Below are 15,172 nucleotides of genomic sequence, written 5' to 3' on the forward strand. Positions count from 1 at the left end.
AATCATTCAAAAATCAGCAAATATCTTCAATAAAATCTAATATGCAACAATTCTTAACAATGTCTCAAAGGTCATGACTCCTTGAGGAAACATGCTGTAAATAGGGAGCTGGCAATATCGCATCAGCTTCAATCTCAGTCCAGACCACACTTTTTATTTACATGAACAAACAAACAAAAACTTGGATGAAAGATAAAATTTCCAGCAAACAACACTTAAAATAATCAAATGCATCAAAAGGAGGATAGCATTAACATGAAAATAAGAGTTTTACATTAACATTAAAATAAAAATGTGCCTAATATTAACTTATATTCCTCCCAAACGAAGATATTTTCCTCTCGACTCACCTATCCTTAAATGGCTTGAATAGGTTAGATTTTAATCAAATGCAGCATTTTATTTTTGTGAAATGTCTCCTTTAAGTAGCATGCAAGCACAATGTAATTTGGAATTATTTGTTAAGTGCTCTATCCCATCTGTTAAGTGCAAAATTCTACATTTAGAAAGAAAGGTTTTGGGACATAGTAGCTTTTTCCAACGTAAGTTTGAACAACTGATAGCAAAACTTAATGATTCTTTAAGAAGAACTGACTTAAAATTTATTGGAACAAACTGAAGAATATGATAGTCAGGGGACATGCTCTCCTTTATAGAGCAGAATTAGCTTCTGGCAAAGGCACCCTTGCAATTGTGACTGCAGGATTTAAGACGTTAGCGTGCCAATCTGTTACTGGGATGCTTTCCTTTCAAGTGATGGTTCATGACTTTCAGTGAGAAAGCTGGAGGTGTATGTGTCTGTACCTATATTTACTTTTACTTTTTGCACAGGTGCAGGGCTGTGTAGAGCCTTGGGGGTCTATCCTCTGTCCTAGTAGGTCCAGAAGGTGGGACTCCTTCTACAGTGGGTCTGGAGGGAAGAGCACAAAGCCAAAGATTATTCCCAAACTTTAAGGTTTGGATTTCCTTGGGACCTGCCAGGCCATTCTTCTTTCCTATTTCTCCATTTGGGAATGGAAATGTTTATCCTGTGCTTGTACCACCAGGTACAATTTTGGTATATTTTGGTATATTTTGCTGTGGTCATTTTAGCATACAACACTCATTTCCACTTCAGTGGGATATCTTATTTTTTAAAGACTTATACTTTTTTCTGGGCGGGGGAGCCTCTGTGTGTTTTAAATTTAAGCCATGAATATGGTGAGTATATTTTTATTAGTTCGGATGTATCAATTCGAATTGGCAGGACAAGTCATTCAGTTATAGACTAAAAACATTTCTAAAATATTTCTAAAACACGGGTGACTATGATTAAAGTTAAGAACTTAGGTAAATTTTGAAATGTTTTCCTTAAAAAAAAAGAGCAAGAAAAAAGACACAGTGAGCCTTATTGATAACCTTTTCAAAGCTCATATGTAATAAAGGAATGTGTAGTGTGGCATAGTGGTTCCAGTATGTGTTGGGTGTGAATCATATTTATAACATTTTATTTTAACCTGCCTTTTTCAAAAACTAAGTCATGCCATATTATGAGCCTGAATTTCTGTAACTGAAACATTGTGGAGATTATTCTTCTAAATATTATCATCCTTTTTCACACCACAGATATGAGAAGGCCAACAGAACTTAATGGTGTGGTTATGTTTAAGGAAGGTGCTATTATTGTGTCTCCTGGGTCAGGTCAGGAATTTTCTGAATGCAAAGGTGGATCTTATATACAGTCTTTCATTTTAGATTAGCCCCAGGTACCAATTTGTTTTACTGAAGCACTCCTATATCATTTAATTTTTCATAATCTAAGTTATAACTTTTAAACAGGAAATCGAGGAACAGTTATAGAAAGGCAGAGACATGAAAATGTGCTCTGGACAAACTTGTGATTTGAATGGCAGGAAAAGTAATTGCTAATAGAAAAAAAATGGCATAACATGCTTTTTATTCAAGTAGATACATAATTTGTTTAGATGACATTTTCTTATATAATAGACTAAATAAATTCTAAATATCATAGAAAATTTTAATATGTAAAATTAAATGTCAATAATACATGAAAGGTATTTTTAAAGTTTCAAAGAAATTTATATAAAATTATGTATTTAACTTAAACAAGTAAAGTGTTTTTAAAAATAATGTCCTTTTGCAAGAAAGTTACAATTACTAACTTTATTTTGGAAAGTGTTACTTTCTTAGGCTTTGTTACTTATATTCTCGTCTTCTTATAAAAGGATAATTTAAAGAATTGAGTCATTAATTTTAATATAAAATTACATAAATTGAGAAAATATAATAACTAAGTTAAATCACTTTGCTATAAAACGTGAAAGAATGGGATATATTGAAATAATTAATTATGGTAAAAATTACCAAATTCTGTGATAACTAACTAAATCATCATTATCTTATTAAATCATGTACTAATTTTAAGGATAATTACATCAAACATAAAGGTAATTTTTTAAATCTCAAAGTTGTTTATGATGGTATCACTGACATGAAATATTACATAAATTTTGTGGGATCTGTAGGGAATTTTTAGCAATTTCTTTGGCTGCCTTAAACATATATAATATTCTTGAAACATAAAGATAATTCGGTTAACTGAAGTTGTTGCCTATGATCATGTTTTGTACCATAGAACTTATTCAGGGTTCCTGTGCTAACACTACTGAATTACTGCTTTTGACCAAGAGAAGCTTAAACAGAAAATTTAAATTGTGAACTCTTATATACATATATGTCAGCAAAATTCATTTGAAATCACATGCAGAAAATTGGAAGGTATGAACTATAGATGTCAAACAAAATAAAAATAAAAGCACTTAGAATTTTAGAAAATACACAAATAATAAAAGAAGTATAAATTTAAATAAAAATATCCAGAGTGTTTTAAGAGAGAATATAAGGTTAAATATCTATAATAAGAAGTGAAATAAAAGAAAATAATAAAATAATAAAAACAAAGAATTAGAATACTTTAACTTACAAGTGCATGTTTCATTAAGTAATAAAATTAGCAATGATTGAAGGAATTTCTGTTGCAACAGAAAATTGACATATGTTGATACATATAATTAAACAGTATAAATTGATATATATGACATTGACTACAAAGTACTATTCTAGAATATAAATTTGTGTTTCACACTTACTAGAAAGAGGCAACAGATCCCTTGCTTACTATATTATATATCAATGTCAGTTGTCATTGACCGCGTACTTTAATGAAGTCAAATACAACTCCATGCTCCTCATAAAGCAGTGATCCGTATCACCACTAGTATATTTTCTCACTTCCTAATTAAGAACTGTATCAAGCTTTGCCATCTTCTATATACCAAGCTTATTTCTACTCTATATTTCTTCCATCTAATTTTAATATATCCATGAGAAAATAAAATATTTTTCATAAAGTCTCACTGTGAAGTCACTCTAATTTTGTTCTTTAAAATTAGCAATTGTAGCTATAAAAATATGCCATGTGACATCAATATGGAGAACACTTTTTTCCCACACAAATGCTGTTGTTAGAGAATACATGGTGGTATTAAAACAGGTTTCTCATCAGAGTTGCCTGTGGAATGCTCTTTAGAAGGAGGTAAGTAGTATCATTATGGTCATGAGATGAGATCATGGGATCTGTACTTGGATCACAAATATAGTAGTTCCAAGCATGCTGGTGATCAATATCATTAAATCAAATTTTAAATTCTTTTATTCACACTTTATGTAGGATAGAGGAAATATCACCCTCCCACACCAAATAATATTGTCATTTTTGTGGTACCTTTCAGATGGGAGATGCTGATGGAGATCATAGGGAATCTCCTAAACCACACTGTCCCTGACACTCTTCATTACATAGGTACCAAATAGGTAAATCCAAGTTCCTTTACTGACCTTCAAAGAATTACACACACACACACACACACACACACACACAGACACACACACACAATTTGGCATACTTTGTCTTTCAGAAGATGGTATCTATTTGTTCCTCAATGGTAGGCTTGAGTACCAAATATTTTAGCAACTTACTAAGTAAAGATAACATCCTATTGTTCTCAAGAGCTATTATATAAAACACAAAGCACACAAAAAATATTAAAAATTTCTCTTCCACATTTTTATAAATAATATCAGACAATATTCTCACTGAATCTAAAGTTAACTTTTCCTTTTTTTTTTTTTTTAAGATTTTATTTATTTATTTGACAGAGATAGAGACAGCCAGCAAGAGAGGGAACACAAGCAGGGGGAGTGGGAGAGGAAGAAGCAGGCTCACAGCAGAGGAGCCTGATGTGGGGCTCGATCCCACAATGCCGGGATCACGCCCTGAGCCAAAGGCAGGCGCTTAACCGCTGTGCCACCCACGCGCCCCTAAAGTTAACTTTTCTTTAAAACTCTGTCCCATACTTAACATTTTGTGTATTTCACGATATAGATAGATGATAGATAGATAGATGATAGATAGATAAATAGATGGATAGATAGATATTCTACTTTAAATATTATAATGAGAATTAAGTTGTGTTTTAAAGGTAATTATTAGGATCTGAGAACATCACTTTCCTTATTTCGAATGATTATTATTCAGTAGGTGAGATCAGCTTTAAATAATTTCGTTTTTATATGGTTGACAATGACACAAAAGGTACTAGAGAAAGAAGGGTTTAAGTTTGAAACAATAACCACTGAGTAGTAGCAAAATTAAATAAAAATTTAAATAACTCAATGTGTGATTTACTAGTGGTTAAGTTTATGTGATTGTGAAAATAGATATAATCAGGACTAGGTGACATATTATCATATAGATATAATTATGTATTTTTGGCAACTGATGTAAAGTATTATTACACAGATTTGTTAATAGTGTTTTTGTAAATCATCATACACCTTAAAAATTATGGAAAAAATCATGCGATTACTCCTGTATTTTGGACGCTCAAAAAAAAATTTAAACCTACAGTTGGAAAAATCTTTATATATGATAAATGCTAAAAATGTTATGAGAATATACAGTATATTGCTATTGCAGCTGTCAGCATAAGTGGGTCACCTTCAAGTGTATGCCAACGTATAGTCTATCTGATAATTTTCTAAGTTTATTGATTATATGTAAGGAAATATTCCAAAAATATTTTTACATATTTAAGTGAGGAAAATATATATACATATATATTCATACATATTACATCTGCATGTAATTTTTATACATACACATACACATTTATATAAGAAAAGAATATAAAGTTAATATTATATATATTCTATAATATATAGAGTAAAATATATATTATATAGCATATTATACATTTTGTGCTATATTTCATAATTTATATGGCATATAGCATATAAACATTCATATCTCATATATATATTTCTTATTTCATGGATATCTATATCTACTGATATAGATATAAAGATAATAATAGAAATACATAAACCAAATTATTGATATTCTTTAATGGGATGGGATTAGGCTTGGAAGAAGAGAAGAATATTGATATTTTTATTAGGCAGCAAGAATTCCTGTCCTCTCAAAGGTCTTCGTAGATGAACTAAAAATCAAATTGACATGAGACGGAGCAACAGGAGAAAATTAATTTAATACCATATATAGAGAAGCTACACAGATATGGAAATTCTAGAGACATTCAGGCAAGATGTGCTATATATGTCATTCTGAATAAAGGAGAAGGGGATAAGGGTCGGAAACTTTTAAGGGAAGGAATGCAATTCACAGGAAGATGAAAAAGCATAAATGTTTGGTAAATAAATGTTCACCTTGCCATACAGATGGGTTGCTCAGATAAAATTTATCTCTGGTAAAAACGCTTATTATGGAAAGATCCTCCAATGTAAATTCTTCTATATAGGTAAAGGAGGGGCAAAAGTTTTTCTTGAGCGCAGAGTCTCGACTACCTCCACCTCAAAAAAATCTACCTGCCAAAATGGCCCAACTTAGGGCAGCCTGCCTTTGGTCCCTACATTTTCTTTTTTTTTTTCTTTTCTTTTCTTTCTTTTCTTTTCTTTTCGACTACCTCCACCTCAAAAAAATCTACCTGCCAAAATGGCCCAACTTAGGGCAGCCTGCCTTTGGCCCCTACATTTTCTTTTTTTTTTTCTTTTCTTTTCTTTCTTTTCTTTTCTTTTTTCTTTTTTCTTTTCTTTTTTCTTTTCTTTTCTTTTCTTCCTTTCTTTCTTTCTTTTCTAGATTTATTTATTTATATTAGAGAGAGAGCAGCAGAAGAGCATGAGTAGGGTGAGGGGGAGGGGGAGGGGGAGAGAGAGAATCTTCCAACAGACTTCCCACTCAACACAGACTGGGGCTCTTCCCAGGACCCTGAGATCATGACCTGAGCTGAAATCAAGAATCAGCTGCCCAACTGACTGATCCACCCAGACGCCCTTCTATATTTTCTTTATATACCTTTGTATTGTTTACATCCACTGTAAGGATTAGGTTTTTATTTTGTAATTTAAAACCAAAGTATTGAATTAAAAAGCATTCTTCCATTATTTTAGTTTTGAAGTGCTATAGTGCTTTTGAAGAATAGAATATCTTCCTTCCCACCCATTCCAGCCCCCACTAAATGTGTTTCTCTTTCTGTCTGTTCACAATTCATTTAGCATGTTGAGCTTTTTTTGCATCTTGGTTTACCAAATCACTTTGCCAAATCATAAATGTGAGGTCATTTATGAGGTAGTAGTTTCATATTAACTATGTTATTTAATAAAACATGAAGTAGAAGAAAATTTTTATAATGGCATTAGTGTACTAATAACCCAATGCAACATATATCAAACACATGCATGTTTGCTATCACATTATCAGTATTTATGTAGAAGAAAACATATTGCGTATAATATGGTATTTTAAATATGTGCATTTAGTATGTCTGTATACACCATTTACTACTATTCTCTCTCTCTGTGTTACTTTATTAGAAATTTCTTCCAACTTAAATTAAAAATAATGTTGATAGCAGGAAGACACCAAGTTAAGGCAGGTTTTGAACTCTCAGGCTTGCCTATGCCTTGAGAGAGAACAATGGAATACATTTTGATGTGAGCAAGCATTTCAATCTCAGCTGAATGATACTTAAGTAAAACCTGATTAATTTGAATTAACTAAAGAAAGACTAGATAATTGGAAGAGAGGTTAGTCAGACATATTTACAAATTGACCATCCAAGCACTGGCCAGGTTGGGTGTGGGGGCGTCTCAGCCAAGCGTTGGGTAGTGTAGCTCCACTGGCATTCCTAACATTATTACGCAGATGAGTATAGCATATTTTAGCTTGCTACGATTCAACATTCAAATGTTGTAATGGTCTCATGCTCATCAAGCCATCTTCTGCTTATTATTCGACTTCCTACAGTTTCTGACTTTAAAAGAATATGCTAATCATAGTGCTTAGTGTTCTGGTCTGTTGAACAATTATATATCTCAAGACAAAGAAATAACTTGATGTGAGAATTTCATACCTCAGTATTCTGAGCCTGCATAAAGTGAGAACCCTTGTGAGACACAGGTGCTCTCTTGTCCTAAATTATATTGAGCATTAGGGATGGTATAATAATAGAATCACTGAGATAATGCCCCTGCAAAACTCTTTAGATATGATCAGTTGAACTTTTCACAGTCTCAGCTCTCTGCATGACTAACCTCGCCTTACATTGTACTTAGCACTTCAGTATAATATTACTGAAATAAAGAAATATCGGTAATTCCCTCATTTAATTGAAATTATACTATTCCAGATTTTATTTCAGTGATTCATTCAATAATAAATATTTACTGAATACCTACTATGTTTGAGATGTGTGCCTAAGAGCAGTGAACAACTTCGACATGGTTTTTGCCTGTCACCTCCAGTCTGCTGGCTAGGGAAGGAAATGGTAGTGTGATGTAATGACAGGAGGTACGTGAGACAGACAGACCATAAGGAAGGACTGCTTACGTTTGCCTGGGGGAGGCAGAGAGCTGTCTCGGGGCAAAGAAATTAACATGTAGATAAGCAGGAAAGTATATAAAGGGATATTTAAAGTCAAGGACAATTTAAAGCCAAAATATTTTCCAGGAGTTAAAAGTGCTTTAGGACATCTTTTTATAAGTGAAAATAGGAATTGAAAATACACTCAGGGGAACAGTTAAGGAAAGCCAATGTATGAAAGGTTTTGTATGCCATGCTAAATAGTTAAGAGATTATTTTAGACAATGGCCAGCTTTGTCTTTAGCAGTAAGAAAACAAGAGGGCAAAACTGGAAAAAAAAAAATGGAGTCTTGATGATTATTAAAAAGGTGTGAAAAAATGGGTTTAATATTAATTCTTGCTAATATTTGTGTATTTTTTTTTCTTCACAGCTAGATTATAAACTTGAGAACACCATCCATATTTTATATTTTTATATTTATTTTGCCTCCCTCAAGTTTCTTATATTTTTTAGCAGCAGAAACTCAATATATTCCTTTTGTTGATCATTGTTAATTAAGTAACTCTCTATATTAAAAACAATGATTTAAGTATTCCAGTTTTATGGAAGCATAGATTGACCACAAAATTAAACCGTTTTTCTTCTTACTTACTAAAAAATTACAGATTGTTAAAGAATTATTTTATTGCACTCACCATATGCCCCGATTAACAACATTCGATGTTCACAAAACATTAAAGAATATATTTCTGCATAAAGTAAAATAGGTCTGTTTCATCATTAAATACATATTAATATTACTGAGAAACAAAACTTAGGAGTACCATATATATAAACCAAAACTGTAGATGTTTTTAATTTTTAAATATTTTTTGGCAAAATTCCTTACAAATTAAGCTACAGAAGAAAGGAAATACGGTTTTAGACAGATAATAGATGATAAATAGGTAAATAGATAGAAGGATGGATATATAGACAGAACATTATAATATTTGTCAGGGGTGTATGTTAATTACATTTTCTTCCACGAGTTCCTGTCTTTTCTCGCATTCTCTCTGGAGACAGAGGATAAGAGAGAGAGAATGGGACCTAGAGATCAAGAGATCTAAATAGGTTCCTTATGTTAGGTTCATCTTATTTGCTGCTTTGATGCCTAGATAACAATTTTGAATGACACCGTCAGATTCAATTTGCTCTGACAATGATGGAACACCTAATTAGTATCTTAGGTCATTATTATTATTTAACTATTATGACAGAACTTTCAATCTGTCATTTTTGAAACACTGGTGAATGCTTTGCATGTAGCATATAGTTTCCTTTGGAGATTTTAACTTCCTTGTATGGTATTTTCAGAAAAGACAAATAGATTTTGGTAAAATATTCAATACTACAATGTCATTTTCCCCAAAGAGATCAAGAAGTCCTTGAAATAGTTACAGTTTCCAAAGACTACAAAGAATATCCAAGAACTATAGGATACCATCCATTAATTCAAGAAAAGTTATTTGAGAAAATCTGGAACTGCCTCACCGAGAACTGTAATGTAGAAGATACTCTACTTCTAAAATTGGTGATAAAATTGAATTGCCATTTCTCAAGACATTTCTAGGCAGCAAAATCTACTTTAATGTGAACCTCTTCCTGGAAACACGTTGCTAGTATGACACCGTTTACACTCAGTACTCATTTGAAAATCCATTAGCTTTTAAGATATAATTTGCTTGTTTAATAGCTTAGTTTTAGGTTTAAAGTATGGATTTAATTCTCAGCCTCTAAACAACACAGAGTACCCTCCCTCTCATAACTACTCTGTGTGAATAAATAAGCTACTACGGAAACTATTTCAATCAGGTTGACTTTTTGTTGAAGTAACATTTTCCATTCTGCTAAAGTTCAACCAGCATTGACTTCACTGAACGGCTGTTGGGAAATTGCCCTCGGAGCTTTATTTGGAACTGCTGCCGTCTTCATAATGAAATGTTGTATTGTGAAAGTCATGCTCAGAGTGTTGATTCTGTTCCTAAGTGACATTGTTAGAGCATAACATACATTTAGTTACCTACCTGACAAGTTGTCTATTTAACAGAGAAAAAATGATCTGACTATGATTGATGGCACAGCTGCCCCTTCTCAGTGATGGGGAAAATAAGCCGAGTCAAAACAGATCTGGCTACACCAGGGCTCGTCTGTCTGCAGTGCTGTTCCCTCATTTCTCTTCATTTGGATAAGAAGGCTTTCCTTTGAGCGTCTATTCCCACAGTCTCCAATCTACCAACCACTGTGCTTATTGCTTTCTTCTTTTCACTTTGAAATTACTTTAGAGGCATTATTCTGCTCTGGTCGGCATTAGAGCAAAGCTTTTCATACATTTTTAGCTACATGTTCTCTAGGTCAAGGACAACAGCGTTGAAAATTAGAATCCTTGGTAAGAGTATTTAGTGAATTATTTACTTTTGACTATAAGTTTCTTCTGCTCTCTGACACTCTGACTTGAGCTCTTTTTTCCCTCTGTCACTGAAGTGTTACTTTGGATACCTGCCTTATAATTGTCCTGACACGTAGGAAAATTGGAATCAGGCTCCAAAGTCTGTATTGCCCAGTTTATTTTTGGATTTTTTATTTTTTATTTTTTGCAGTTAGGGTTGATAGGTCAGTATGTACTTTAGTGTCAGAGACTAAAAGGAAAAAAGTGAAATAAAAACCAAAGACAGTTGATGTAATTTATACTTATTCCTCATGAGAGCAATGTTCAGAGAATAAGTGTCACTATGGCAATGAAAACAACTGATTTGTGGGGATTAGAAAAATATAATCTAAAGAGCCACACAGGGTATAAACACCAGATATTAAAATAGGCACTTGTTGGTAAAAGAGGAAAATTTATACTGAAGAGTTATATCTATCGCAGCCACGTTTCTTTTTCACTTCAATTCATTTAAATTCAAGTGCAACAATCAGAAGGCCTGGGATTTATTCCAGACTTCAGGGAAGTATACATTGTATTCAAGCACACACACATAAAACTAAACTGTGAGGAGTCTGGAAAAGTAAGTTATAGCAACATGCACAGAATTTAAAAAAGAATTTTGGAAATAATATCTAACCATACTGAAGGAAAAAAATCAAAAAATTTAAAAAATGAGTAATGACAAACTAAGACAATGTGATACTCTGTTTCTCATTTGGACTCCATAGGTCTACTGTACCAAAGGAAAACCCATCAAAGAACATTTGCAAAAACATCTCTATTTACAAAAATCACACACAAAATTAACATGCATGCATTTTTGTGAATCTTATGAAATCAGAATCTGTAAACATATTTCTAAATTATGAGTTAACCAGATTATTTATTTATAAATGAGAGACAAATAGAATAAAAGTCCTTTTGTTTTGTTTTTCTGTAGCTGATACAGAAAACCTGGCCAGAAGCAACTGTCTTGGTAAAGAAACAAAAAACAGAAGGTTTACTAAGTGGAGGAAGTGGACTATGCTCTTGATTTGTGAATATATCCCAAGTAACATTGTCAAAGAGGTAATTTTATTTTTCATCCAAAATAGAAAACTTCTTTTGTGTAGTTTAGAATAAATAAGCACATCGTTTATCAGGTGATGATGAAAAATATGATATAAATGAAATATGAAAATATGACTGAAGAAATATGATAATAGGGAAAGGAGTATTAAGGCATATTAATTATTTTTACGTAAGTATGGTACTGTTTTATACAGAGTGATTAACAATATCTTTTGTAATTAAGTCACTTTTAAATAGAAAGTGAAGGAGTGAACCTTACTTATACCTAGGGAATATCATGATAAACAGAAGAAGCAGCAAATTCTAAGAACTTGACATGGAAGAATCCTTGTCATATTTGAAAAATAGTGACGGAGCATGGCAAAGGAATTGCAGAATCTAATTATGACTCGGGAACTAGTCTGCCTTCCTAACTGCAGGGTAGTTTTGGAAGACACAGGATATTAGCTGGGCACAGCAAGGTAAAGTTCTACCGTTTTTGCCAAATTCTAACACAAAGAAAGAATTTCTCATATATGGGTCAAGTGTCTAAAGAAATAAAAGATGTAATTAAACCATGGTTCTTGAAATACTTAATTTCTTCATAAACAAAACCCTTCTACAGGCAACCTCATTTAGATTACTTCTCTTCTCTTCCTTCTAGATAATGTGCTTTAGATGATGGGCTGCCACACTGCTCAGGAGTTTTGGCCACGAAAGACTATGGACTCTGGGAAGCAAACTGAGGGCTTCAAAGGGGACAGGGGTGGGGGATTGGGATACGCTGGTGATGGGTATTAAGGAGGGCACATATTGCAGGCAGCACTGGGTGTTATACACAAATAATGAATCATGGAACAGTACATCAAAAACTAAGGATGTACTGTATGGTGACTAGCATAATATAATAAAAAATTATTATTTAAAAAAAAAGGAGTTCTGGCCTGATTTGAGAAATCCTGAAAGCCGAGGAACCAACTGGAACAGAATTAATAGCCAGAGTGTGGACAGGTTAAATAAATTTTGAGTGAAGTTGTTCATTAAAAAGACTTTCTTTAATTTACCCATTTCAACTATATTTCCTATTATAAGTTGGACTGATAAAAAGCAGTGTACTGAGTTCATTATATGGGCTGAGAGATAGAGGCCTTATTTCAGTTTGGACTTTAAGCAAGTGACATTCAATACTTATGGATCAGTATTATAAGCCATTCTCTTTTTTTTTACTGTAAAATAATTTTTATTTTGAAATTTGTCATTTAATCATGTATTAATTCATGCAATCAAAATTTTGAGCAACATTTTGGAATACTCATCATATGCCAGTTTATGGTAGAATTGAGAACAGAGGGTTGAAAATGATAAAACATGACAAAATTGTAGCTGCAAAGCAATCATTTATACCCTTCCCACAAAAAAAATAAATGTTCAAACTAAAAATCAGTGGCTTCTCTTGGTCCAATCAGAGAACTGAGTTGCAGTGGAACTGCCAATCTGAAATCTGGACAGGCAGGTGCACAGAGTCACAACCTGAAGCCAAAGCTGCTGGAGCCATAAACTGATAGGAAGATTTCAACAATAATTTAGACAAATATCCAGAGGCAGAATGTATGTTAGAATGAGAATAAGAAATCCCTGACTGGCGCCGTCTTAGGGAAAGGCAAAACTTTTGTAGACTTTACCTCCAGGATCTCTACCATGTTCCCATGGTAAAGATCTGAAGGTCATCCTCTCATAGTTCTGACACAAGGAAAGTAGCACTCATTTTGACCTACATGAAGAGATTTCTCCATAGCAATTCCCAGGAGAAGCATAATTCCCAGGAGAAAAGACTTTGTGGAGCCTTATCTCAGAGGAAGGCCATCCCTCCTACAAAAATTTCTCCAGACTTTCTATGTTACTAAAAAAGAGAAAATAATCAACAAGGATTAAAGCTTTGAGAAAAAAAATTAAGAATGTGGCAACTATGAGAGGGTGAAGAGGTTTGGGAGAAAAATATCCATATCACTGGAAAAACACTTTTGAAGACCATAGCACCAAGGCACAGAGCAACTGGAAGATGGAGTTTGAACTGGAAGATTATAGAATGTACTCATTTTTCTACCTCTTACCATCCATTACAATAACAGTGAATTATAGCTGAAAGACCTGCCATCCACTACTCTCTCTGAGAAGTACTCAGGGAAACTCAAAGTCAAGAGGGAGACAAAAACATGGGTTTTAGAAGAATTTGAAGCCTTGGACTCCTAGAGCCGTAGGAAACATTAAACAGACCAACTTACACCCAAATTAGCATAAGTCTTCACACAAAAGGCCTACTTTTCTCCATTTGTGGTAACAGAAACATGTCCACTTTTCAACAAGAACTTACAAGGCATGCAAAAAGGTAAGAAAAAACAGTACCTAGAGACAAATCAGCATCAGAACCACACTCAGAGATAAGACACATTTTGGAATCATCAGATAGTAAATTTAAAATAATTACTATTAATATAAGAACTCTAAAGGCTAAAAGTAGACAAGATACAAAAACAGAAAGGTAATATAAGCAGAGATTAAAACTAAGAAAAAAAATCAAAAGGAAATACTAGAAATCAAAACACCATAACAGAAATGAAGAACACATTCGAAAGCCCATAAGTAGACTCAGCAGAGCTGAGAGGAGAATCAGTGAGCTTGAAGATAGAAGCTTTTCAAAATAAAATATAGAGGACAAACAAAACCTAAGAATGTCCAAAAACTGTGGGGCAATTGCTAAAGGTGTAACTAGCATACGTATAATTGGAATGACAAAAAGAGAAGAAAGGAAAAATCATAACTAACATCTGAAGTAAAAATAGCTAAATATTTTTCAAAATTAACAATGAACACAAGAAGCCCAGAAAAAAAAGCAGAATGAATAGAAAAAACAAACAATTAAAACAACAACAAAAAATCCCAAATATTTAGGATGGGCATATGTGTTATTTTCTTAAAGCTTCCATAACAAAGTGCCAAAAACTGGGCGGCTTAAACAGAAATTTATTTTCTCATAGTTCTGAAGGCTAAAAGTCCCAAATCAAGGGGCTGGCAAGGTTGTTTCATTCTGAGAGCAATGAGGGAAGGAGGTATTTTAGAGCTCTCTTTGGCTTTTGGATGGCTATCATCTCTTTGTGTCTTTACATTACCTTCCGTTTTTTGATGTCTGTAACCAAATTTGCTCTTATTATTAAGACATTTGTCATGTTGGATTAGGGGCCATCCTAATGACATCATTTGAACTAGATTATCTGCTCTATAAATAACTTTTTTTCAATTAACTGACACAACCTACTATGTACAACCAAGCTATAACGGGTTAGCTTCAACATATGAATTGGGAGAGGGGCACAGTTTAACCTATTACAATATACCATATTTAAACTGCAGGAAAAGAAAAGCAAAGAGAAAATCTTAAAACATTCAGGTGGGGAGGGGGGAAGAAAAAGGATAAAAATTACAGCTGACTTCTTAGTAGAAACCACACAAATATGAGGAAAATAAAATAAGATACATAATATTTTGAAAAAAAAATCAACCTACAATTCTATATTCCACAAAATTATTCTTCAAAAGTGAAGTGGAAATAAAAATTTTCTCAGGCAAACAAAAACTAAGGGACTTCATTAGCAGCAGACATGCTACACAAGAAATGTTTTTTTTTTATTATTATTATTTTTTTATTATTTTTTTT

The sequence above is a fragment of the Ursus maritimus genome, unplaced genomic scaffold (assembly GCF_017311325.1).
Source record: "Ursus maritimus isolate PB19 unplaced genomic scaffold, ASM1731132v1 scaffold_2, whole genome shotgun sequence".
NCBI lineage: Eukaryota > Metazoa > Chordata > Mammalia > Carnivora > Ursidae > Ursus > Ursus maritimus.